The sequence below is a fragment of the Giraffa tippelskirchi genome, chromosome 10, assembly GCF_054371585.1.
Source record: "Giraffa tippelskirchi isolate mGirTip1 chromosome 10, T2T-mGirTip1v1.2.pri, whole genome shotgun sequence".
Classification (NCBI taxonomy): Eukaryota; Metazoa; Chordata; class Mammalia; order Artiodactyla; family Giraffidae; genus Giraffa; species Giraffa tippelskirchi.
The window spans coordinates 116952239-116978987 of record NC_137284.1 but is presented as its reverse complement, the minus strand read 5'-3'; the positions used below and the strand labels follow the sequence as shown (position 1 = coordinate 116978987).

The window sequence follows — 26749 nt, the reverse complement described above, 5'->3', positions numbered from 1 at the left end:
TTTGTGCATTTGAAAACCATGCCTCTAACTTTTCATCTTTTGATGTCATTCATATCTGTGAACTGTAGATAGTAGTTTTCTGTGTGTGGTTTTTTTTCTTTTTTTAATGAGAGTTTTGAAGAGAGAGAGTTATGGAGGCATTTCTGGTATATAAGAGAAGATGACTGGAGAGGAAGGAGGAGCTAAGGGCTCTGCATTCCCTCCAGTTAAAAAGTAAACTGAGAATAAATAAAAGTTATTCTGAAATTACCCTTTTCTCACAGCAGACTTTCTTTTAACCCTTCCAAGATGGGTCAAGTTATAGTTTATAAATGTTGCATAAGGTTTGGTTTAGAGGTGATTCTGTGAGACCATACAATGCACGAAGTCATGTGAAAAAGTCCTGTGGAAATGTTCGTTGACTTTTAGACTTCCATGAAAGCTTTTAAAGAAAGCTTACATCCAACTTCTGAATGGTGTTCTATATGAGTTGCTGGATAAAGACTTACAGAAAAGTTGCTGTATCATAGTGTTCCATTGCTTCTGAGAGGAATTTCTGTTCTAGAAAAGTGAGGCTCTTTTTTCCACATGGAACTGCTGGCATAGTTCTCAGTGAGTAACAAGGTTGGCACTGCTGTTGGTAGCTGGGGAAGGCTTTTTCTTCCACTTTTAATTGGCCCAGTCATGTAGTGTGGAGGGAACTGAAATCACAGAGTTGAGAGCTGAGTCTTACTCCTGTAACATCATATACAACTTGTGTTTAGGGAACCACTATGTCATCCCTAGATGGTTTAATTATTTGTAGAAAGGATGGAATGATCCCGAAACTCTGTGATTGTCATCAAGAGAGCATATAATGTAAGGGTCTTAAATCTCTCTTTATAGGAAACTGTCGACTTAAAAATTAGTCACAGCCTGAAAGGAAAGAGTATTTTATTTGGTGGGAACATTTTAGAACTTCAAGTCCAGAGAAAGCATCTCAGGTAGCCCTGAGAGATGTGGGGAAAGGGAGGCAGGCTAGATACAAATTCACAGCAAAGGGGACAGGCGGTCTGAACATCAAAGATTATTGTTAACTAAGGAAAACCAGATAACAAGTTAAGGAATATAGCGTTCTTCTATGGATGGAAAGATGCAAAAGTCTGGGATTACTGAAGTCATTCTTTTCATATACATCTCAGTTATTTGGGACCAGCATCCTGCATTTTTACAGAGGTATTATTCTCTTTCTTGAATTCCCTCCCTTAGGGCTCACCAGCTCACCAGCAGAAGGAGGGCTATACTCCCTGAGTAGTGTGACATCCTTAAATTCAGAAATTCCTCCTGTAGGAAGTGATGCCACTTCTGGGCATGGCTCAGAAATTCACATTTGCAGGGCTGGAATCACGTGGGGAAAACCACTAGACCATTCAGGTATGACCTAAATCAAATCCCTTGTGATTATACAGTGGAAGTGAGAAATAGATTGAAGGGACTAGATCTGATAGAGAGAGCGCCTGATGAACTATGGATGGAGGTTCATGATATTGTACAGGAGGCAGGGATTAAGAGCATCCCCAAGAAAAAGAAATGCAAAAAAAGCAAAATGGCTGTCTGAGGAGGCCTTACAAATAGCTGTGAAAAGAAGAGAAGCGAAAAGCAAAGGAGAAAAGGAAAGATATACCCATTTGAATGCAGAGTTCCAAAGAAGAGCAAGGAGAGATAAGAAAACCTTCCTCAGCAATCAATGCAAAGAAATAGAGGAAAACAATAGAATGGGAAAGACTAGAGATCTCTTCAAGAAAATTAGAGATATCGGGGGGACATTTCATGCAAAGATGGGTACAATAAAGGACAGAAATGGTAGGGACCTAACAGAAGCAGAAGATATTAAGAAGAGGTGGCAAGAATACACAGAAGAACTATACAAAAAAGATCTTCATGACCCAGATAATCACGACGGTGTGATCACTCACCTAGAGCCAGACATCCTGGAATGTGAAGTCAAGTGGGCCTTAGTAAGCATCACTATGAACAAAGCTAGTGGAGGTGATGGAATTCCAGTTGAGCTATTTCAAATCCTGAAAGATGATGCTGTGAAAGTGCTGCACTCAATATGTCAGCAAATTTGGAAAACTCAGCAGTGGCCACAGAGCTGGAAAAGGTCAGTTTTCATTCCAATCCCAAAGAAAGGCAATGCCAAAGAAGGCTCAAACTACCACACAATTGTACTCATCTCACACGCTAGTAAAGTAATGCTCAAAATTCTCCAAGCCAGGCTTCAGCAATATGTGAACTGTGAACTTCCAGATGTTCAAGCTGGTTTTAGAAAAGGCAGAGGAACTAGAGATCAAATTGCCAACATCCGCTGGATCATTGAAAAGGTAAGAGAGTTCCAGAAAAACATCTATTTCTGCTTTATTGACTCTGCCAAAGCCTGTGACTGTGTGAATCACAATAAACTATAGAAAATTCTGAAAGAGATGGGAATACCAGACCATCTGACCTGCCTCTTGAGAAACCTGTGTGCAGGTCAGGAAGCAACAGTTAGAACTGGACATGGAACAACAGACCGGTTCCAAATAGGAAAAGGAGTATGTCAAGGCTGTATATTGTCGCCCTGCTTATTTAACTTATATGCAGAGTACATCATGAGAAATGCTGGGCTGGATGAAGCACAAGCTGGAATCAAGATTGCCAGGAGAAATATCAATAACCTCAGATATGCAGATGACACCACCCTTATGGCAGAAAGTGAAGAGGAACTAAAGAACCTCTTGATGAAAGTGAAAGAGGAGAGTGAAAAAGTTGGCTTAAAGCTCAACATTCAGAAAACTAAAATCTTGGCATCCATTCCCATCCCTTCATGCAGAATACATGGGGAAACAGTGTCAGACTTTATTTTTTGGGGCTCCAAAATCACTAGATGCAGCCATACAGCCATGAAATTAAAAGATGCTTACTCCTTGGAGGGAAAGTTATGACCAACCTAGATAGCATATTAAAAAGCAGAGATATTACTTTACCAACAAAGGTCCATCTCGTCAAGACTATGGTTTTTCCAGTAGTCATGTATGGATGTGTAATTTGGACTATAAAGAAAGCTGAGCGCTGAAGGATTGATGCTTTTGAACTGTGGTGTTGGAGAAGACTCTTAAGAGTCTCTTGGACAGCAAGGAGATCCAACCAGTCCATCCTAAAGGAAATCAGTCCTGGGTGTTCATTGGAAGGACTGATGTTGAAGCTGAAACTCCAATACTTTGGCCACCTGATGGGAAAAGCTGACTCATTTGAAAAGACCCTGATGCTGGGAAAGAGTGAAGGCAGGAGGAGAAGGGGAGAGCAGAGGATGAGATGGTTGGACGCCATCACTGACTCAATAGACATGATTTTGGGTAAACTCCGGGAGTTGGTGATGGACAGGGAAGCCTGGCGTGCGGCGGTTCATGGGGTGGCAAAGAGTCAGACACGACTGAGCAACTCAACTGAACTGAATCACAGATTGCTGTGACATTTCTTGCCCACTGATATGGCAGGCGTATCGAAATATTTCATTTCACAATACTGACCAGGATACTTTATAGGATACTGATGGCCAGCCCTGATATTGTCTATGCACACGGTGGTTTCTTCACTGGTTTGCCTTCTTCTGTGACTTAACCTCCTTGAGGCTAGGAATAGAGTTTTGTTCAGGCATATACTCACAGTGTTTAATGCCATTACCAGGAAATAATAGATACTTGATAATTATTTAATGAATGAATGAAAGATTTGAGGACATAATATAATATATGAGGAAATTTCTTTGAGGATGTCTGGTATTTTAATTAAGATCCTTATTAAACTTCTGTGAATTTCAAGTTTTGTTCTAGGTCTTTATAACTAACCTGTCCCAGCTTTGCAAGAATAATCATTGTCTCTTACAGCAAGATTTTATGTATATTTCACATTCAGAAAAATTTGAACTTTTATCAGGAGTATAATTTCTCTCAGTATTAAAAAAAACACACACAGTTGAGATCAAAATAACAGATTCTTAAATTAACAGATGACTAGCCCTAGGGAAAAAGCCTTGTTAATTAATTCAATAAACTTTAAGTCCTGGATTGTGCTAAGCATGGATAATATAACAATAAGTAGGATGCATTCTTGACCTTAAGATACTTAAGCTCTGATATTATGGGATTAACTGTGTTCCCCCTGAAAATCTTATGTTGAAGTCCTAATTCTTGGGACCTCAGAATATGGATTTATTTGGAAATAGGGTCTTTACAGAGGTAATTAACTTAAGGTCATGAGGTTAGGCGCTAACCTACTATGACTAGTGTTCTTATAAAAAGGGGAACTTTTCAGACAGACACATAGAGGGAAAACCATGTGAAGACAAAAGGAAAAAAAGTCATTTATGCCAAAGAGAGAGACCTGGAGCAGATCCTTTCCTCATACCCCTCAAAAGGAACCAAACCTGCCTACCTGAGAGGAGCGATCAGTGACCCATTTGCACTGAGACTGGAATAATGAGAAAGAGCCCCCAAGTGGAGATCTGCAGGGTACCCTTCCACGCACAGGAATAGTGAGTGCAAAGCCCATGGGTAGAAGGTATGGTTGGAATATTGTAGGAGCAGAAGAAGGCCCGTGTGGTTGGAGCGCAGTGACCAGTGGGAACTAGAGCAGGTAAAGATGAACCTGGAGAGAAAGGAGTCGTGGTAAGGCTCTTACTAATAAAGCAACGTCCAGGATATTCCTGTATATTTGTGACAAGTTCTTCTCTGGTATATACAAATTAATTTTATGGACATAAGAAAGGGATTCCTCTCTTGTTTCTTTGCTTTGTTGGTTTTTGTAGCTATTTTTCCTTCCTTAGTTTGGATAACTTAAGACTGCAACCATTTCAAGAAGCGGTGGATTTGCAGAGTTATCTGGGAAAAACGCATGTGACTGTGAACTTCCTCAAAGTTAAAGGAGTGAAAGGAAAGTTCACAACTAGCTGAGTGCCTGGGAGGAAGCAGAGTGCACCATGACATCATTCAGTCTGCATAACTGACTCTTGAGATGTCTCTGTTGCCCTTATAACTTAATGTTCTGGGCAGCCCAGGTTCCAATTTATCAGCAAGGACAATAAATTGCTAATAACTGCTGGCCTCTCCCTGTTGTTAAGTTATCTGCTAACACAAACAGACAAGATTCATTCAATTTGGAAAATGTTAATAAGATGCCAAAAATGTGTTCAGGGAGAATAAAAGGAAGCTTTTTTTAAATGGCCATATCATCCTTGCCAAAATTGAATTCCAACTGTCCCTGTTTGTGCAGGTGAATTAAAAGACTATCAAAACCCTAAATGTTTCTATTAACCCAGTTAAACAGTGTCTGAATTGAGAAGTGATAAAGATGAAAAGTGTTTGTGCTCTCTCAAATGAACCTCCATGACAAAAGATAATGAACAATTATTCTCCCACCCAACCCTCCTGAAAATCAGTTCTAATACTTTGATTTGACTGTTTGGCTAATACTGATTTTCTAGGATTTTAGGAAGCTCCTTTAAATAAGTTTAGCTCATTTGTTACTTTACAAGGATGAATTATAGTATTTGCTATAGCTAGATTCCTGGTGTTGCTTCTGTTTCTCTTACCACACTATCCCCCACAACCCCAAATTTGTGAGTTTTGTCACTAACTGAGATCTTTCTAAGAAGAGGTAGGAGAAATTTGGTGGTGGGACAAAAATCAATACTAATTAGAAATCTGTGAGCATTTCGTGTTGTTGCAAAAAGGATGCTTGACGTAATTCCCTGAATCAAAGTTTGGAGGTTATAAATATTTGAGTAATTTGCTTTATGCCCAAGTAGTAGTGACTATTCTTGAAGAAAAAGTCTCCCAGACATCCAATAAGAATATTGAAGATATTGTGTTATCTTTTGGCCTTTGGTTGAGGATGTCTGTGGTAAATATCTTTTAGAATTTTATAGTATACAAGGAAAATGTTCTCCTCTCCTGAAGAACTTATTTCTGTAAAGATTTATCTATATACCTATTTAGTGCTCTTTTGGTACTAGGAAATGAGTCATTTGTAAGGCATCTTATTCTCTTTTTGCCTTTTCTGCTAGTACTATATTTAATGCTTAACAGTTGTTTAGCAATAGCTTATATATTTAACATATTAATTTATCTCCTTTTCTACACAATATTTTTGTATATATGATTCTTATAAACTCCTAGTTTTTGGAAGTAGATCATACACAAGTAGAATAAATACATACATACCTACATAGTGTTCAACTTACCACCCTCTGGAGAGAATTTTCTATTGGATTGTATTTTTTACTTTGGTATTGATTTGTTATGGTTGCTATACTTGCTTTCTTTGATTCCTTCTTAATGGTGGGAGAAACATTTGTGATTATATTTCCAAGCAGATTATTTGATATAGGCATCAGTCAGTCATAAAGACTTTAAAAATACCATCATCCTTTTCAATTTCATACTTAAATTATGAAAACAAGAAGTATTAAGGACATTTTAGTGGGCATGCCAGACATCAGGTAAAGTTTTGGCATGTTGAACCAAGCAGTTGGGCCACTGTAAAGCTTAGTTCTCCTGTTGTTTAGTTGCTGAGTCGTGTCCGATTCTTTGAGACCCCATGGACTGTAGCATGCCAGTCTCCTCTATCCTCCTCTATCTCCCAGAGTTTGCTCAAATTCGTGTCTATTGAGTTGGTGATGCTGTCTTACCATCTCTTCTTCTGCCACCCACTTCTTCTTTTGCCTTCAATCTTTTGCCATCATCAGGGTCTTTTCCAATTCATTGGCTCTTTGCATCAGGAAGCTAAAGGATTGGACCTTTAGCTTCAGTCACAGTCCTTCCAATGAATATTCAGGGTTGATTTCCTTTAGGATTGACTGGTTTGATCTCCTTGCAGTCCCAGGGACTCTCAAGAGTCTTCTCCAGCACCGCAATTCAGTCATCAATTCCTCAGCACTCAGCCTTTTTCTGACAGTCATGTAAATAACACCTGGGCTAAATGATGTAATGTCTTTCTACCAAATGATACAAAGAGTTGCTTTTCTGTACACTGATTTTTTTAAAAATGAAGATGTCTGGTAGTATCAGATGGTTAGCATAGTTCTAATTGCTCATGTGTTCAATGAGTCAAGTAGAAAGCCATCTCTATCAAACTACAGGAAGTGAGTCTAGAATGGAGCTGAATGCATAATGGCAGCTGCCTAACCCACTGATGATGCATTGGCTAAATTGGGATTTTATAATTTTGATGTTGATAATTCATGAGATAAGCTTACAACTCGTGACAGTCCAACCGGTGGTTGTTCAACTGCCTCAAGGGTTTAGGTAAGCATAGCAGAGAATTGCAATTACTTTCTCACTAATAGATCAGATTTCTCACTGGACAGCTCCCTGATAAAATATGTTCTAGCCTGTGCATCATGAGACAAGAAAAAGTTTTGGCACATTCTTCTAATCAGAGGTTAAGCTGGAGGTAATGGTACCTCCTCTTGGGCTTTTGCACTTCACTCCTGCAAACCCAAAGCACTTGTCATACTCTCACTTAGGTCTGCCTTGAGGTTTAGTTTCTTTCTCTCTCTCTGCATATGTATATATGTGTATGTGTAATATGTGTGTGTTTCTACTTTTTCTTCCTGCTTCCTCTTGCATGCTTTCTCCACACATTCCTGTGCAGGGGAATCTTCCTATCCCTCTAAATCATTTATTAGTAAAGCAACTTATCCCCTCCTCCCCATGTATCCCTGTATGCGCTCAGTCAAAAACACAAAAAAGTAGAGTCCTAAAAAGACAGAGTCCTCTATAATATCCACCTCGCTCAGGAGGTGAGGAGGGATGAATATGAATAACTCACAATTTTGAATTGCATTCTTTCCTTTATTTTTTGTGCATTCTAGGAGGCCTTTATTTCCCACCTTATCTGTAAGATAAATCTTTTAAAACCATCTTTCTTTAGTCAATGAGTTATCTGTTATTCACGTAAAGCTCAGAAAAAAAATGTAAAACCATGTATTCATTCTTTTCCTTTTCTCTGTCCCTGACACCACTTTCTCCCCAACTCCTTGTCTTTCAGTATATATGTCTGTTTCTCATACTCTCTCTTCCTCTTCTTCATCCCTTCTCGCCATTTCATCTTTCTCTTTTTTTAATGATGTAAATTGCAAGGTTTCCTTTCTTGACAGTTATGATTAAAGGACTGTGCACCTGCTCAGGTGGAATAAATGGAGGAACTGCTGAAGCAAGTATTTATGCTAACTAATATAGTTTCCTTTCTTGCCTTCAAAAGCAATCCAGCAATTCAGAAAAGTCTCCCCTCAAATAAGCATACAGAAACTTTTTACATTCATGCTCTCTCTGATGTCAGAAGAGGCCCTTGCATCTCAGCTCCATGAGACTTGCTGGGGCACAGATGCTGTTTCCTCAAAGATGAATGGATGCTTAGCACGCAGGAAATGGGAGAAATTGTCTCTTCTTTGAAGACGGAAATAAAAAAAGCAGAGGAGAGGGCAAAGACAAGAAAGTTTTAATAGGCTTAGAAATGCCTCCTTTCCCTGTAAGATATTATAAACTCCAGGGTTTCTAGGTTGGATTTAAATATACTTTAAAAATAGAGTACCAAATACTCTTTAAGTTTGCATTCTGATTTTCAAAGCCTGTTCCAACTCCACTTCTCATCTCTTTTCCCTCTCTGACTACTACAGCTCACTCCTTTCCCCTTTTAGTACACATATTAGGTTTAGTTTGTCCTGTCACTGAGTCTTCAAGATGGTAGTTAGTGACAATGGGGGAAAAAAACCACTCTGTTCCTATTGCTGTAGGAAGAAGCTGACATAATGATGGAGCAGAAAAAATAAAAAGAATGGAGATCCTTGATGGTGCTGCTGAATCAACCAACCCTCAATTCTACTTAACCTCTGAACTACCAGGTATGTGAGACAATAAATTATTTTATTGTTTGGCCATTTTTTGAAGCCATGCTATCTATTATAGTACTATTATTAACCTCATTTAACAGATGAAAAAATGAGTCCTGGACAGGTTAAAGCAATTTGCCAAAGGTTGATAAGGACAGTAAGTGACTCAGTTGGCTGGTGCTTGAGCCTGAGTGTGTCTAATTCTAAAAATTTGATTATGTAATCACTATATTCTTTATGGGACTTCCCTGGTGGCTTAGCCGGTAAAGAATCCACCTGCAATGCAAGAGACCCGGGTTCAATCCCTGGGTCAGGAAGATCCCCTAGAGAAGGAAATGGCAACCCACTCCAGTATCCTGGCCTGGGAAATCCCATGGACAGAGGAGCCTCATGGGCCACAGTCTGTGGGGTTGCAAGAGTTGGACATGACTTAGCAACTAAAGTGCCACCATGTTCTTTATAGCAAGAGGTGAGTCTCTAAAAGATAAGACCCCCCAAAAGAGTTTCCTCAATTTTTTGTCTATACAAGAGCTTCAAGGACTTATGCACATGAGTAGAACCATTGGAGGATGGAGCTTGCCTACCCAATCAAGTTCTAATCATGTGAAGGCAGCCGTGAGTCACCAACTAAGAATCCTGGCATCACTTTATTGATGGGCACAGCAGCCCCCTGGGAATCATGGGTAAGAGTTGCATGAAGAAAGTAGCTTGGACCCAAAGCCAAACTGTGGTTCCCTACTCTTACCTCCCTGGAAGCCTGGACTGAGGGACTTGCCGGTTGAGAGAGCTGACTTGGTCGAGTAGACCCTTGTCCAACAGGTGGTCGCATTAAACGCACCAGGCAAAACAGGAGCCAGGCCAGTGGGAGGGAAAAACTGACTTCTCCTTTTGAGGCAAAGTAGTGCCAAATCTCATTATGTGTGACAGGATGTAACCTATGGTCTTCTTAGCAATCATTAGCCATTGGTTTCTTAGGGGTGTTGGTAGTAGTTGAAATTCTTTACCCAGCACTTCTCAAAGAAAGTTGCAGTGTTTGTGAGCTGAGGTGGGAATGTGGAGAGAAGGAAGTGTTTTCTTCCAAATCAGTAAACTTTTTCTGTAAAGAGTCAAATAGTAATATTTTAGGATTTGGGAGTCACACATGATCAATGTTGGATATTCCTCATTTGTTTGTTTCTCAAACCTTTAATACTGTAAAAACTATAGGTGTCCAGGACCCAAAACAGGACACAGGATAAATTTGGCTGGGACTGGGGAGAGTCTGACCTCTATCCAGTTATTCCCAAACCTGGGGCCAACGTTTAGTGCCCTCTGACATGGCTCTGGATGGGACTTTACTTAAAGCAACTCTAAGTTCATACTGTGCCCTGGGCCAAAAAGTCATTCCCTTTTCTATATCTTAAATCAACTTGTGTGTCTAGCCATGCAGTGCAATATAGCTTTTACTATATTAAATGCAATGATTAAACAAACTTGGTTGCTACCAGACTAAACGTAGTTCACTTAATACAATGCCTGCAGTATGCCAGTGTCTCAGGTTTGAATATGCATTATGTTTCATTATTAAAGTTCAAAAAGCTTCAAAATTAAAATCTTTGGCTTGTTAATTGAAGTTGAATGAATATCCCATCTTCTGCTTTCCTGTTTTGCTCTCTCTATAATAAGAGAAGCCTCCTTCTGCAAAGCCTGCTTCCCTCTACAACCCCTACAACCTGGGCACACAGGGTATGTATACCCTGTTCTTTTCAAAGTTGACTTAATGCTATGCAGGCAGTAGGACTCACAAGATTCTCATGACATCGGCCCCAAGCTCATTATATTGAGTAAACATATACAAATGAATAGAAACTTTTCTTTCTGCCAAAAAGTGCTTCTTCTCTCCTTTCAAGCTGACTCAGTTTCTACCTCAAAGGGGCCTCGTGGGGTTGGTTCTCCACTGTTTAAAAACATCCTGCCACTTTCCCTTCCCAAGCCAGGTAATGCCACCTGGAGGTTTCCACATAAACCCAGCCTCTCACCCAGATCGGTACTCAATCTGTCATTAGCCAGCCTGGCTACACTTGACCATCTTTCCTTCCCTACATATAATGCCCTCCTTATTTTGGCCACATTTTCTCACTGTGCAGACAGTGTGTGCCTCTAGATCTTGACATTCTCTTACTAGTTCCTTAAATATTTCATACTGGTTTTCCTGGTCTTTCCCTCTCAAATGAATGTAAATGTCCTGTGCGTCTTCTCTAAGTGCCCCAATCATCCAAGGGTAGTTTCCCCATTGTTCTTATTAATTTGCTACCTGATGCTTGGAACGGGTGGTCCAGGAGAGTTTCCTGTGCTCTAGTGTCCCCAGGCCATCATTCCCTTACCCTCTGTGGTCTCCCTACCTTCCTCTGTTGGACCACTTTGACCCCATCATCCCCTCTGACCTGGTGATACCTGCAATGTCCCACACTTCTTTGGTTGCAGTTTTTAAGCACTTAGGTCAGAGTATAGCTTTTTTCCCTTTCAAATCCGTGTTGAGATTCCAGCCTTGTGTTCTCTAACTTTCTCTATTTTCCCAAGGCAAGCTTTCATCCCTGGGGTTTAATCAGTATATCTTTTTTGTTTTCTTTTTCCTTGTCTTTCCCCACCGCCAGTGTTCTGACTAAAAGACGAAATCTTGTTTCTTAGGCTGATTCGATTTTCCCTTGAGTCCCTGAGTAAACCTAATTTGTAAAGAAAGCAGATTTCCTGCTAAAGTCTTTTTAATTCCCTTCTAAAACGCTGGGTTTGAAATAAGCTCCATGGACTTTTTCTCCCTGATTTTCATTCTAAGAAGATGGCTTATTTCCTCTGTGACAAACCACTCCACCCCTCTCATGTTAGCCTTCCAGTTCCACTGTATTCACTCATTGATGAAATCTACCACTTCTTGTAGACTTCTTCTAGCAGACCTTCAGGACCTAAAATAGAGGAACAAAATTTGGGGCAACTGGTCTAGTGCCTCCTGTGATGCCCAGCACTCAGGTTTTAAAGATTGGAATCACACAGTAATGTTCTGTGGCTCATGGGGGAATGTAGGTCCTTTTCATAGTTCACAGTAGTTCTGACCAAGACCCAATTTGAAAGAAAGAAAACATGCCCTAGTCAGAAATATGATTCCATATGCCTATATGGGATACATATTTATACCATATACCTTCATTGCCTTTCTGGGAATGAAGAGACTCTCTCAGGGATGAGCCTGCTCAGCTGAGCCTGCTGTACCAGTTGCTATCCAGTCATAGGCCAAGTGTCCACGTACTCTCCAGCTGTCTGCTGTGGTCCCAGCATGGCACTTAGGTTCTCAAAAACTGGCCCTTGTGTTTGCTCATAAAGTTTCCTCCATATGTTGGGTGCTGGGGCTGCCAGTCACAGGCCTCTTCCTCACTGAATTTTGACCAACTGAGATCAGACACATGAAACCAAATTAGGAACAAATTGCAGCATCAGCTTTAGTCCTAGTGTGGGAGGCCCCTTCAAATTCACAATTGATGTGCCATTTCCCACTTAACATGGTAGGGATGCAAACATTTGCAGCTGACCATTGAGAAAGAAAAGCAGCCCTTAGAACCTGGAAGCCAGTCGGTTAGGCCTTGGTGTTCTCCTGTTGAATGTGAACAATGTCACAGAATATCAACTTCAAGGCAAGGCCTCTCTGGTCATGATGTGAGTGTGTGTGTGTATTAGTCACTCTGTCATGTACAACTCTTTGTGATCCCATGGACTGTAGCCCACCAAGCTCCTCTATTCATGGAGTTCTCCAAGCAAGAATACTGGAGTGGGTTGCCATTCCATTCTTCAGAATATCTTTCCAACCCAGCAATCGAACCCAGGTCTCCTGCATTGTGGGCAGCTTCTTTACCATCTGAGCCACCAAGGAAGCCGTGGTCATGATGGCTTTAGACAAAAATAAGATAATTGTACAACCATTTCTGACTACTGGCAAAACGTGAGCATTGTCCAAACCACAAAATGCCAGTCCTCTCCTCTTCTGGTTAATGTGAGTAATTGCCAAATATGACTTTAGCCTTGTAGTTTTCCCTCTTTCCAGATAAGATTTATTGAGGTACCTTAAGATAGAATTAGCTTACTCATGCTTTCCGCAGCAGCCAATTCAGAGCAGAAATCCGCTTCCTTAAACCCTCTGCAAAATCACCTAACATAAGCCCAAATCCTACAAGAAGTTCTTCACAACCCCTGTTACTGAGATGCATCATGGTTCCTCGTGGTATGCATGTTTTTTTCATTGTGACAAAGAATAAACTCAACTTACTTAGCTTCTCACGTATTCCTGGTGATCACTGGCTGGAGGATGTTGTCACCAGAAACAGTTTACAACAGGGGCTGCTGCTAAGTCGCTTCAGTCGTGTCCGACTCTGTGCGACCCCATAGACAGCAGCCCACCAGGCTCCTCCGTCCCTGGGATTCTCCAGGCAAGAACACTGGAGTGGGTTGCCATTTCCTTCTCCAATGCACGAAAGTGAAAATTGAAAGTGAAGTCGCTCAGTTGTGTCCGACTCTTAGTGACCCCATGGACTGCAGCCTACCAGGCTCCTCCGTCCATGGGATTTTCCAGGCAAGAGTACTGGAGTGGGTCACCAGCAGGGCCAAAGACACTTAATTCTTCAGCCTTTTTTTTTTTTTTTTTTTTGGTCATGCCTCTTGGCATTGGGCTGGAGAAGGAAATGGCAACCCACTCCAGTATTCTTGCCTGGAGAATCCCATGGACGGAGGAGCCTGGTAGGCTACAGTCCGTGGGGTCGCAGAGTTGGACACGACTGAGCGACTTCACTTCACTTGGCAGTGGGATCCTAGTTCCCCAACTAGGAATTGAAACTGCACTCCCTGAATTAGAAGCACAGAGTCTTAAGCACTGAACAGCCAGGGAAGTCCCAATTCTTTAGACTTTAAGTTAAAAAAAAACAAAACCCCTTTCCCTGATATAGAACAATATGGATTTACTCATCAGCATGGACAGATAGAGCAAGAGACTGGTAGTAGATATTCTCTGAGGATGAAAGGAAAGGGCTCAAGACTGGAGAGAAAAAGACAAAGTTTGGACAGAAGAAAAGAATTAGGTTATGTGTTCTGACCCTTCTCTCCTAATCCTCCAAAGATTGGAAGGGGAGAAGGACCTGGGCTTAAGGCAAACCCAGCCTGGGCATCTGGGGGATCCAAGAGTGATCCACTGGTGTCTTGCTTCTCACAAAGCCTTTCAAGACTGGTAGCTCTAGCTGTGCCAACACACATGGGTGATGACACAGAGAAATAGAGATGTAGTGCCTATAGACATGTGAAGAGCTGCTGGCCCCACCACATCATAAGGACAGATCCAGTAATTTCTTCTCTTTCTTAGTGGCACCTGGACATTAGCCAAGGGAGAGAAGCAGCATGCTTGCTTTGGGGGACCCCAGTCAGGAGTGGGACACATATTCAGGTAGAGCCAAGGCCAACCTGGTAGCCAACTTAAAGACTGACTATGACATGTCACAGAGGTGAAAGCAGAATCTCCCCAACAATGCTAAGAACAGCCCCCCAGTTAAGCGCATCTACATGGCACCAACTGAGAGTGAGAGAGTGGAGACACAGGCCCTCCCTGGTGGACATTTGATTGTGGCTTCAGAAGTTCCCCCAGGGCACTGGAGCCAATCCAAGTGGTGGAGAATGGGTGTGGGCAAGAAAGACTAGACTGTGACACACACATGTGGATGAATTGACTCCACAGGTCATTGCTGCTACAAATGGAGGCAGCACAGAATGAACAACACAACCTGAATTATGATATTGGGTGTACGATTTCAAATTCCACTGTAGAAATTTAACACACATGCAACATGTGCATTTGCCTGTTCAGGTGAGAATTCACACCATGACACTGGTACAACTCAATGGAGGAATGGTGGAAGCTTCACTCTCCTACCTGGGTTTAAGTGACAAGCCCAGTGCTAGAGAAAAAAGCTGGAGTGGGGCTTGTTCCCTTAGAGGAACCCCACAGGTATGGTAACTGGAGGAGGAGAGAGAGCTCTTTTGGGGGCTTACAGTTTTGAGAGGGAAAAGAAGAGGGAGAGAGAGAAGGAGGGAGGAGAATAGGACTTGATCCTTCCCAGTGAGAAAATACTGGTGGAGCTTCCTCTTTGTGTATAGGGTTGAAGTAGAACACATTGGGATGGGGATGCATAGGAGAACAGTTCCTCCTCTAATAGTTAGTATTTGTCCCCTAGTCATATATCTCACATGTCTTTGGGGGAAGCCATTACCTGAACTCTCAGCTCTAAGGACAGGAGTTGGAACAGGATGATTTGGGTACCACCTGGGTTGGAGAAAGTCATAGAATCATGGAGAAAGCATGGCTCTGAAGAAATGATTTAGGCATTCCCCCCTACTTTCTTTTTAAAATTCTGTCACTTTAACATACAAATATATATTCTCATAAAAATTTAAGGACCATTAAAAATTTTAAGTCCCCGTTTATCATTGGCTACAGGCTAGTCCTTAGCTCTGTAGTAGAGCAAGATCTATTATGCATTTGGGATGTGTTGTTCTAGACTTTTATTATGTACACTTCTATTCCTGTATATAACAAATAACAGGTGCCTTCAGTGTCATGCTGCTCTTTTTGCACATATACTTCTTGCACAAGCTTTCCAAATTGGGATTTTACTACACATATTGTTTGTAACTTGATTTTGCTCTGTATAATACCCATTAATCATTTAATCTTTAAAAACTATTTTAAATTTTTATCTAAGTAATACATATACATTGTTTAAAGTTTAAACAATGTCATTTAAGATTTATAATGAAGAATATATTTCCCTGTATGTATCTCCTTCCCCAAACTTTTAGCTGTTGCTTTTGGTAATTGCTTTTAAAACAGTATGCTTATATTATTTCTTAATTTATCATTTTAGACACATCTAGAAAAGTCCTACTATAAAAGAAGAAGAATTAGACTTCTTCTATCTCACATGTTCCTATGGTCCCTCTTTCCAATCTTTGAATACAGTACTGATTTTTGATTAAATAAGTTGGATGTTTTTCTTGTTATAAAAATGTATTATTCACTGAGGAAACAAGTGTGTATGTTATGATTAGATTTCCTCCCTTGTGCAACTCCCCCCCACTCCTTTACTTAGTAATCTATCACATTATCCAACAGAATTTTTAAAACTTCATATACCTGGTGAAACAAACCAGGCATTCCTGGTTAAACATACCAGGCCTGGGACATATCTCTCCTAGCCTCCATCTAGCCTAACTGCTTTCTCAGCCTGCTCTACAGGACTTTCCATTGTCCCCCACTCTGTTAGCTCATCTGTGTCTCAAATATCATGTCTCTTTTTTTTCTTGGTATGTCCTTTCATTTTGGCAGAGTATATCTTTTATTATACTGCTGTTTGCTTAACCAATATCCATTATCCTCTTCTTACCATCTAATGAAATTCTTATATTATTAGGTTTAGCAAATAACAAAGCTATGCTTCCCAGGCTGCCTTATGGATGGCTATGGTTAATGACATATAAATATATGGGATTGCTAAGACAGTTTTTTTTTTTTGCCCTCTGTGCTTTCTTCTTTCTTCCTCTTTCTTCTGCTTGGAATATGGATGTGATAGCTGGTGCTCTGACAGCTATAAGTGACCATGAGGATACCTGTACTAATAATATCAAGCATAAACATAGCATGAACTATGTCCCTGATGGTTTATTGAAGTCACATGCTGGCTTGACTCTGTACCTATAGACTTATTTTTACTACTGAAACACAGAAACAAACCTGTATGTGTTTAAGCTGACTGCAATTGACTCTGTAACTGTTACAATTCCTAACTGATAAAATTTCTTCCTGAGATAGAATGAATTGAAGTAATTTTTTAAAGACATTGGATGTCTGAAATGATTTTATTTCTTCATACAAATTAACTGATAGATTGACTAGGTATCAAATCATAGAAATCACTCTCTGTAAGACTTATGAAGGTGTTGTTTCATTGACTTCAGACATTCACTCCTCCTATTGGGAAGAACAGTGCCATTCTGATTCTTGACTCTTCTTAGGAGGATCTTTCTTTTGAACTTGGTATTCTGAAACTTCACCGTGATGTGAAATAAAGGATATCTCTTTTAATTAACTATGCTGGGCATTGAATGGATCCTTTTACACTGGAAGTTTGAGTTCTTTAATTCTTTTCTTATATTATTCATTTAATAATAATTTTATTGTTTTTCTCCTATTTTCTCTTTCTGGAACTCTCACTCAGATTTGGTCATGGGAATAGTTCTCTAGTTTTCTGATCTTTTCTTTCTGATTTTATTTTTCTTTGTCTTTTCGTTCTATTTTCTGAGCAATTTCCTCAACTACATTTTCCAGCTCTTCTTTTGGATTTTGAAAATTTTGGGTACTTTTTTCCCCAAGCTCTTTCTTGTTCTTGAATTTTCTTTTTTCCTTCTTTACTTTCCCTTCCCTTCTTCTTTCTTTCCCCAGCTCCTTCCCTATCTCATTCTGTCCTTGTCCCTGTCTCTTCCATACACTGATCTTGTTTCAGGGATGCAGTATCTTCTCTTACTCCTGAAGATAATTATAGCTTATGTTGGTCTGTTATTTATTTTGTCTTTTGTTATTGCCTAAAGAGCCTCTTGATGAAAGTGAAAGAGGAAACTGAAAAAGTTGGCTTAAAGCTCAACATTCAGAAACTAAGATCATGGCATCCAGTCCCATCATTTCATTGCAGATAGATGGGGAAACAATGGAAACAGTGAGAGACTTTATTTTGGGGGCTCCAAAATCACTGCAGATGGTGACTGCAGCCATGATGTTAAACAACACTTGCTCCTTGGAAGAAAAGCTATGACCAACCTAGACAGAATATTTAAAAGCAGAGACATTACTTTACCAACAAAAGTCTGTCTAGTCAAAGCTATGGTTTTTACAGTAGTCATGTATGGATGTAAGAATTGCACCATAAAGAAAGCTGAGAGCCAAAGAACTGGTGCTTTTGAACTGTGGTGTTGGAGAAGACTCTTGAGGGTCCCTTGGACTGCAAGGAGATCCAACCAGTCCATCCTAAAGGAAATCAGTCCTGAGTATTCATTGGAAGGACTGATCCTGAAGCTGAAACTCCAATACTTTGGCCACCTGATGGGAAGAACTGACTCATTTGAAAAGACCCTGGGAAAGATTGAAGGTGGGAGGAGAAGGGGATGACAGAGGATGAGATGATTGGATGGCATCACCAATGTGACTGACATGAGTTTGAGTAAACTCTGGGAATTGATGATGGACAGAGAAGCCTGGTGTGCTGCAGTCCATGGGGTCGCAAAGAGTCAGACATGACAGAGCGACTGAACTGAGCTGATAGAATATTTCTTTCCTTTGACTTTCTTTCTTCTCTTTGTATATTTGACTCTTGGTCTTTCATGTCAGGCGCTTCTTGGATGTAGTGATGTTTTTGATGTTTTCGTATTTAGGAGCAAGGTGCTAAAAAGTTGACTGAAAGCTGTGCATATACATGTTCATCATTTTATAGAATTTATACAGAATGATTGATACTTGTATATGCTCCAAATACTCAGCACTTACGGATCATTTTTATGGGTCATGTAGGGTATCAGAACAGGCTATCTCAAAACATAGCACTGTGAGATTATTATTTTGAACTGAAGGCAGTTGGGAAGAAGCAGATGCAAGTGAAGTTTTCTTCCCTCCCATTTGCCTAAAAGTAAGACATAAATTTGTTAAGGTGTCTCCCTTTCCTATATCAAGAAGAGTAGAATTCTTTATCACCAGGAAAGAGCTTTGGACTCTTATCAACCCAGAGATGGCCACTAAAAGAAATTTACATAACAAATTACCAGATGACTCTTATTGTCCTTTAGTTTACCCTCTGTATTTACCTTCCCATAGTTTGTCAACCCTAAAAGCCTAAATCTATCTTCCTTTGTCTTGTCACTTCTCCACAAATTTATTATTTTGCTAAGATGCTATGTAAACCTCAGCTTCTGATCACCTCTTTGAATGACTCATCATTGACTTCTGCCATGTTTATGTAAGCATGATACACATGTTAATAAATTTTTTTCTCTTGTTAATATATATCTTTCTGTCAGTTTATTTTGCATCCTCAGCCACTGAATATAAGAGAGTAGAGGAATTTTTTCCTCCTCTGTGATCATTTTTGGGACCATTTGATTTCTCCAGAGACAGATTTATGAGTATCCTCCTGCCTGGTTGCCCTCTGTTTAGCTGACTTTTTATTTTTATTTTTTTAAGAATGACCATATCTTTCTTAAGCTTTCATGTGCTGGAGGAGGGGCTCTGTGTGTTGAGTAGTGGATATGAGCGGATGGGGAAGGCCTCTGGGAGGGTCACTCTACCCAGTGACCACCTCTCACCGTGCCCTCGACTCCACTCCTCCAACATTTTTTAAAGCTGAGTAGGGGACAGGCGGTTTTCTGGTTCAGTAGGTGAAAGTGAAAGTCCCTCAGTTGTGTCTGACTCTCTGCAACCCCATAGACTATACAGTCCATGGAATTCTCCAGGCCAGAATACTGGAGTGGGTAGCCTTTCCCTTCTCCAGGGGATCTTCCCAACCCAGGGATCGAACCCAGGTCTCCTGCATTGCAGGTGGATTCTTTACCAACTGAGCTAATGGAGGGGGTAGGGGGGTTCAGTAGGTAGACATCTGTTGATCGAGTTTCAGTAGGTATCTCTGCCCTGCCTGATTTACTGGGGTCTAGTAAATCAGAGAGTCAGAGATTCCATTTTTACCCAGTGTCTTGCAGTGGAAGGGGGAAGGTAGGTGTTCTGGCTAGTGGACTGGGGAGGGAGCTGGGAATTAATCTGCCAATGACTTTAAATGTCTCTCCTTTCCCCTCTGCCTTTCTCAGACTCTCACCTTGATCCCATCCTCTCTAGCTCTGAGTGTCTCCAATTTGTGAGTTTTTCTGAGGGTCTGCATTGTGAAGTGGCTTGATTCTCACTTTCATCCCTCTCTGATGGCACTTGCTATTTACTCTTTGTCTTTTCTAATTCTTTGGGCCATGTTCCAGTTTCTCAATTTTGTGAACATCTCTTGTCTGCTCTTCCCCCACTGTCTTTGTCTTTGCACACATGTAGTCATTTTAGTGTGCTTTAAATAGAATAAATTTTTATTTTCAACTTTAAGTTGAATAGAAGAGCATAAGAGCTCTTTTTTGTTGTTGTTGTTATTGTTATTATTATTATTATTAGTGGTGAGTTTCTTTTTTTTTTTTAATTAGTTTATTTTCTATTTTTTAACTTTACAATATTGTATTTGTTTTGCCATACATTGACATGAATGCACCCTGGGTGTACATGTTTTCCCTTTCCAGAACCCACCTCCCACCTCCCTCCCCATCCCATCCCTCCAGGTCACCCCAGTGCACCAGCCCCGAGCACCCTGTATCATGCATTGAACCTGGACTGGTGATTCGTTTCACATATGATAATTTACATGCTTCAATGCCATTCTCCCATATCATCCTGCCCTCGCCCTCTCCCATAGAGTCCATAATACTGTTCTATTTATCTGTGTCTCTTTTGATGTCTCACATACAGCGTTATCTTTACTGATTGACTAAATACCATATATATGTGTTAGTATACTGTATTGGTGTTTTTCTTTTTGCCTTACTTCACTCTGTTTCATCCACCTCATTAGAACTGATTTGAATGTATTCTTTTTAATGGCTGAGTAATATTCCATTGTGTATATGTACCACAGCTTCCTTATCCATTCGTCTGCTGATGGGCATCTAGGCTGCTTCCATGTCCTGGCTATTATAAACAGTGCTGCGATGAACATTGGGGTACACGTGTCTCTTTCAAGTCTGGTTTCCTCGGTGTGTATGCCCAGCAGTGAGATTTCTGGGTCATATGGCAGTTCTTTTCCAGTTTTTTGAGGAATCTCCACTGTTCTCCATAGTGGCTGTACTAGTTTGCATTCCCACCAACAGTGTAAGAGGGTTCCCTTTTCTCCACACCCTCTCCAGCATTTATTGCTTGTAGTCTTTTGGATAACAGCCATTCTGACGGGCGTAAAATGGTACCTCATTGTGGTTTTGATTTGCATTTCTCTGATAATGAGTGATGTTGAGCATCTTTTCATGTGTTTGTTAGCCATCTGTATGTCTTCTTTTGAGAAGTGTCTGTTTAGTTCTTTGGCCCACTTTTTGATTGGGTCGTTTATTTTTCTGGAATTGAGCTGCAGGAGTTGCTTGTATATTTTTGAGATTAATTGTTTGTCTGTTGCTTCGTTTGCTATTATTTTCTCCCATTCTGAAGGCTGTCTTTTCAGCTTGCTTATAGTTTCCTTTGTTGTGCAAAAGCTTTTAATTTTAATTAGGTCCCATTTGTTTATTTTTGCTTTTATTTCCACTATTTTGGGAGGTGGGTCATAGAGGATCCTGCAGAAGAGCTCTTATAAACAAACAAACTGAGGTCAATATGTGATGTGACTCTACTCAAAGTCAATCAGTGGCTGGCAGAATTAGAATAGAACTCTAAAGTTCTGAGTTAATTTCTGTGGTGAGATTTACTGATAAGAAGGTTTAACCAATCATCTTTCATACCCAAGTGGCTGAGTGGTAAAGAACCCACCTGCCAAGTAGGAGATTCAGGTTCAGTCCCTGGATTAGGAAGATCTCCTGGAGAAGGAAATAGCAACCCACTCGAGTATTCTTGCCTAGGAAATCCCATGGACAGAGGAGCCTGTCAGGCCACTGTCCAGAGGTTGCAGAGCTGGACATGACTTAGTGACTAGACAACAACAAAGGTTCAACCAATCATCTTTCATAATTGAAACTAAGAGCCTGACTCTTCTTCCTTCTTTTAAAGATTTTATTTTTAAAACTAGAGTCTACTTTGGATTTTCCTACACTCCTTTGGTACAAAGGGTTATGGGAGAGTCTCACGGGGACAGTTATAGACTCCTGGTCGCATCAGTAGAAAGCTCTCATCTACCAGGATTCCTAAACATGCAAGTGTGTCTGGACCTACTGGAAAAGACATCCTACCTGTCAGCCCTCCAGGCCCTGCAGAATAAGATGACAGGCTGAAACAGCATGGGCTCTAGTTTTAGCAAAAGTATTTTGGAGGGAGGTAAGAAGAGAGGAAGGGGGCTGGCACGCTCCAGGAAATTAAAGAATGTCTGAACAGTGAAGGGACAAGATGGTAATCACCAGCAGGCTGGCTAATTGAGACTTGGCTTACTAGCATGACAGAAGAGGAAGAACCAAGATTAACAGGAGAGAGAAAAAGAGATATAATTGGAAGCTGCATTAATTTTTTGAAGAGTCAGATAATTACTGAGAAGCAGGGCAACTCTCCATATAGACAGGCTCATAATGGAAAGGAAATAGAAGATTAATCCACTGGGGATTCTCTACGCTTGGTCTGATTTAATATCCATATGCCTCCTCTGAGCCTGTCTTCGCTCTCCTCCCTCTCAGGGTCATTTTTGAACTGGAAAGGAAGCGTTTATGTCAAAAGAAACTCGTGGGGCTGAAAAGGGATGATAACTTGGTGGTGTCAGAATGATGACTGTGTGTCACTGCCCTGTGCAAACAACAGAGGCTCAGAACTGCTCAAGCCTTCCCAGGGCCTTAGAATAGGCATCCTCATGGGCTGTAAAAGGATGACTGGTGGTTAGTTACAACTGAGCCAGGGTCATGGTATCTGAAGCAGTTTCATAAGGAATTTGTAAAGCTTCTTTGCAGGAGCTACAAGCAGAAGTTTGGAGATTTTAAACATAGAAAGAAGCCACAGAAACAAAAGCATTTAGAACAGAAAAGGAGCTTACTTGCAAAGAGATTTTGCAAGGGAGTCCAGGCTTTTAATAGCTACTCTCCAAATAAAATATATTAAAGTTCTTTAAAAAAAAAAAGTCACCAAGATTACTGTGGTATGTTTGTGGTGGGAAAACAGCTGTTGCTATACTTGATTGTCAGGTGCTCAAAGGTAATCTTATATCTGGAGACATCAGGACTTCAGAAGTCAGAAATAAAGTTTTTTGTTGCTATTTTTTGATGAGTTGTGACCTAAGGGCTCAACATCTCACTTAAAGGCATACATATTGTGGGTTGTTTTTTTTTCCTAGACCACAAGTGCATATGGTAATAGAGCAAGTCATGCATTTTTTTTTTTTTTTAGTTTCCCAGTGCCTATGAAAGTTATATTTGCACTATACTGTAGTCCATTAAGTATGCGATAGCATTACATCTAAAACATGTAAATGAAAAGTGCTAACCATCATCTGAATCTTAGCAAGTTATAATCTTTTTGCTGATGGAGAGTCTTGCCTCAGTGTTGATAGCTACTATCTGATCAGGGTGGTGGTTGTGGCAACTTCTTGAAATAAGACAACAATGAAGTATAATGCATTGATTTTCTCTCTTCCTTTCATGAAATATTTCTCTATAGCATGCAGTGCTTCCTGGTAGCATTTTACCCACAGTAGAACTTCTTTCAAAATTGAGGTTGATCCTCTCAAACCCTGAAGCCGCTCTATCAACTAGGTTTATGTGATATTCTAAATTCTTTGTTGTCATTTCAACAATCCTCACAGCATCTTCACTAGAAGTAGATTCTAACTCAAGAAACTACCTTATTTGCTCATTGATAAGAAGCAGCTCATCTTTCATCATGAAATTGCAGCAATTCAGTCACACCTTCAGGCTCCACATGTAATTCTAGTTCTCTATTTCCACCACATCTGTAGTTACTTCCTGTACTGAAATCTTGAACCCCTCAAAGTCATCTATGAGGATTGGAATAAGTTTCTCTTAAACTCCTGTTAATGTTGATATTTTTCTCATGAATCACAAAAGTTCTTAATCACATCTAAAATGGTGACTCCTCTCCAGCAGGCTTTCAATTTACTTTGCCCAGATCCAGCAGAAAAATCCCTATCTATAGCAGCTATAGCCTTATGAAATATATCTCTTAATAAGACTTGAAAACTAAAATTACTCCTTGATCCACAGGCTATAGAATGGATGTTGTGTTAGTAGGCATAAAAACATTAATCACCTGTGCATTTCCTTCAGAATTCTTGAATAGCCAGGTGCATTGTCAATGAGCAATAATATTTTTAAATGAATCTTTGGTTTTCTAATAGTAGGTCTCAACAATAGGCTTAAAATATACAGCAAAGCCTGGATGTGCTGTCATTCAGGCTTTGTTGTACCATTTATTGAGTGCAGTAAGAGTAGATTTAGCATAATTCTTAAGGGCCCTGGGATTTTCAGTATGGTAAATGAGCAGTTGTCAAGTACAAATGTGAGAGTTGGGTGATAAAGAAGGCTGAGCACCAAAGAATTGATGCTTTCAAACTGCGGTGCTGGAGAAGACTCTTGAGAGTCCCTTGGACAGAAAGGAAATCAAACCAGTCAATCCTAAAGGGAATCAACCCTGAATATTCATTGGGAGGACTGATGCTGAAGCTCTAAGACTTTGTCTATTAATACTTTGATGCAAAGAACTGACTCATTGGAAAAGATCCTGATGCTGGGAAAGATTGAGGACAGGAGGAGAAGGGGGTGACAGAGGATGAGATGGTTGGATGGCCTCACTGACTCAATGGCCATGAGTTTGACCAAACTCTGGGAGATGGTGAAGGACAGGGAAGACTGGCATGCTGCAGTCCATGAGGTCACAAAGAGTCAGATATGACTTAGCAACTGAATAACAACAATAAAGAACATTGACTTCAGCTTAGAGTCATTGGCTGCATTAGCCTCCATCAAGAGGGTCAGCTTGTCCTTTGAAGCTTTGAAGCTATGCATTGACTTTTCCTCTCAAGCTGGTGAGGTACTGAATGACATCTTATTCCAAGATAAAGCTGTTTTATGTACATTGAAAATCTGTTGTTTAGTGCAGTCATCTTCATTAATTATCTTAGCTAGACCTTCTGGATAATTTGCTGCAGCTTCTACATCAGCACTTTCTGCTTCTCCTTGCACCTCTGCTAGATTCAAACTTCTTCTGTAGCTTTGTCACTTCTCTCAGCCTTCACAGAATTGAAGAGAGGGCATTGCTCTGTACTAGAGTTTGGCTTTAGGAAATGTTGTGGCTGGTTTGCTCTTCTATCCAGACCAGTAAAACTTTCTCCATATCAGCAATAAGGCTTCTTTGTTTACTTTATTCATGTGTTCATGGGAGTATCACTTTTAACTTCCTTCAAGAACTCTTTCTTTGCATATACAACTTGGCTAACTGCTGTAAGAATCCTTGCTTTTACCCTGTCTTGGCTTTCAATGTGCCTTCCTCACTGAGCGTAATGATTTCTAAATTTTGATTTAAAGTGAGAGACATGTGACTCTTCCTTTGCTTGAACACTTAGAGGTCATTGTAGGGTTATTAATTGGCCTAATTTCAACACTGTTGTGTCTCAGAGAATAGGAAAGCCTGGGAGAAGGAGAGAGATGGGGAAACATCTGATCAGTGGAGAAGTCAGAACACACATAACACTTACCATTTGCTGTCTTTTTTGGGTACGGTTCATGGTGCCCAAAAATAATTATGATAATAGCATCAAAGATCGCAGATCACCATGACAAAGATAAAAATGATGAAGGTGGAAATACTGTGAAGATTACCTAAATGTGACACAGAGACATGAAGTGAGCAAATGCTGTTGGAAAAATGGCACCAATGGACTTGCTCAACTCAGGGTTGCCACAAGTCTTCAATTTATAAAAAGCATAATATCTTCAAAATGCAATAAAGCAAAGTGCCAGAAAAAAATGAGGTATGCCTGTATTTTAGAATCTAGCTAAAATGGGCAAAGCTGGTTTTGTTTCTTGTTTTGTTGTTATTGTTGTTCTTAGGTATGGAGTGCTTTCTAGCGGGAGGCACTGGGAATGGTTTGCAGTTACTCATTAAGGCGGCAGAGCAGGGTGTCAGTTTTGCTTTCAGATCCTCCATACTGACTCACATACTTTTACTTAGCACTTTTATGATTCACATCATTAATCTGATATTTCCTTTTATCTGGCTGGTTTACAAACATAGATGTAATGAGGAATGTTGATTAATGTGCAAATACCTGCTTATGATGCAGTTAATAACACTAGAGTCATAGGATCCTAAAGCTTGGGAGTTAGTTTGTGTCTGAAAGTTTTATAAAGCCTTTAGGACTGAACCTTTTTCCTTTTTATGTGCTAGAAGCATTTTTATTGCCTTTATCAATTTGTCTGCTGAAACCAAGAGCCATCCAATTCTCTTCTCCCAGGTTTCATCTGCAGTACCACTTTTCCTGGCCAGCTAGGACATAATATTCCTTACCATCAATAAATCTAGGATTTCATAAGCCACAAAACAGGTGCCACACCAATTTTTTGTAGAAAATTTATAGGCATCATTTTCTCATATGATATATAGTTCCTGCTCCTTAATCATCAGCTTATCATATACAATTAAATGAGATTTGTTTTTCTATGTGACATTTATAGAATGGTCAACATTATAAATTCAGTTTTTCTAATTATATTCTAGTAGAAAGAAGGGAATATTCTTAATAAAAATTTGTAAATAACATGGTCTTAGAAAGTAAAAAAATTAGTAAGCACTTTGCATTATATTTAATCATTGTAATCCCTATTTTGAGTTGTTTTCTAGAAAAGACTGATCAATTTATGTAATTTTTCCAGGATCATAAATCTTAGATTTTTAAATTTATTTATTAGTTTATAATCTTATTAAGATCTTTTATAGAACTTTCTCCCTGAATTTTGAGAGTTTGGTAGTAAGATACCATTTAAAGAGTATTTCATTTTAATTTAATATGTGTATATGCCTATGTATATATGTATCCTTCCTTCTTT

At 40.0% G+C, this 26749-nt stretch overlaps 1 protein-coding gene across 43 annotated transcripts in view; it reads left to right on the top strand.

The window, feature by feature from the left end:
• Positions 1–26749, top strand: part of NPY (neuropeptide Y) — a 248678-nt gene that overhangs the window by 29771 nt on the left and 192158 nt on the right. For all 43 annotated transcript variants that reach the window (XR_014066656.1, XR_014066653.1, XR_014066657.1 and 40 more), the window contains one exon: positions 8792–8899. The gene's annotated coding sequence lies outside the window, so the exon portion shown is untranslated. The remainder of the gene's footprint in view (positions 1–8791; positions 8900–26749) is intronic.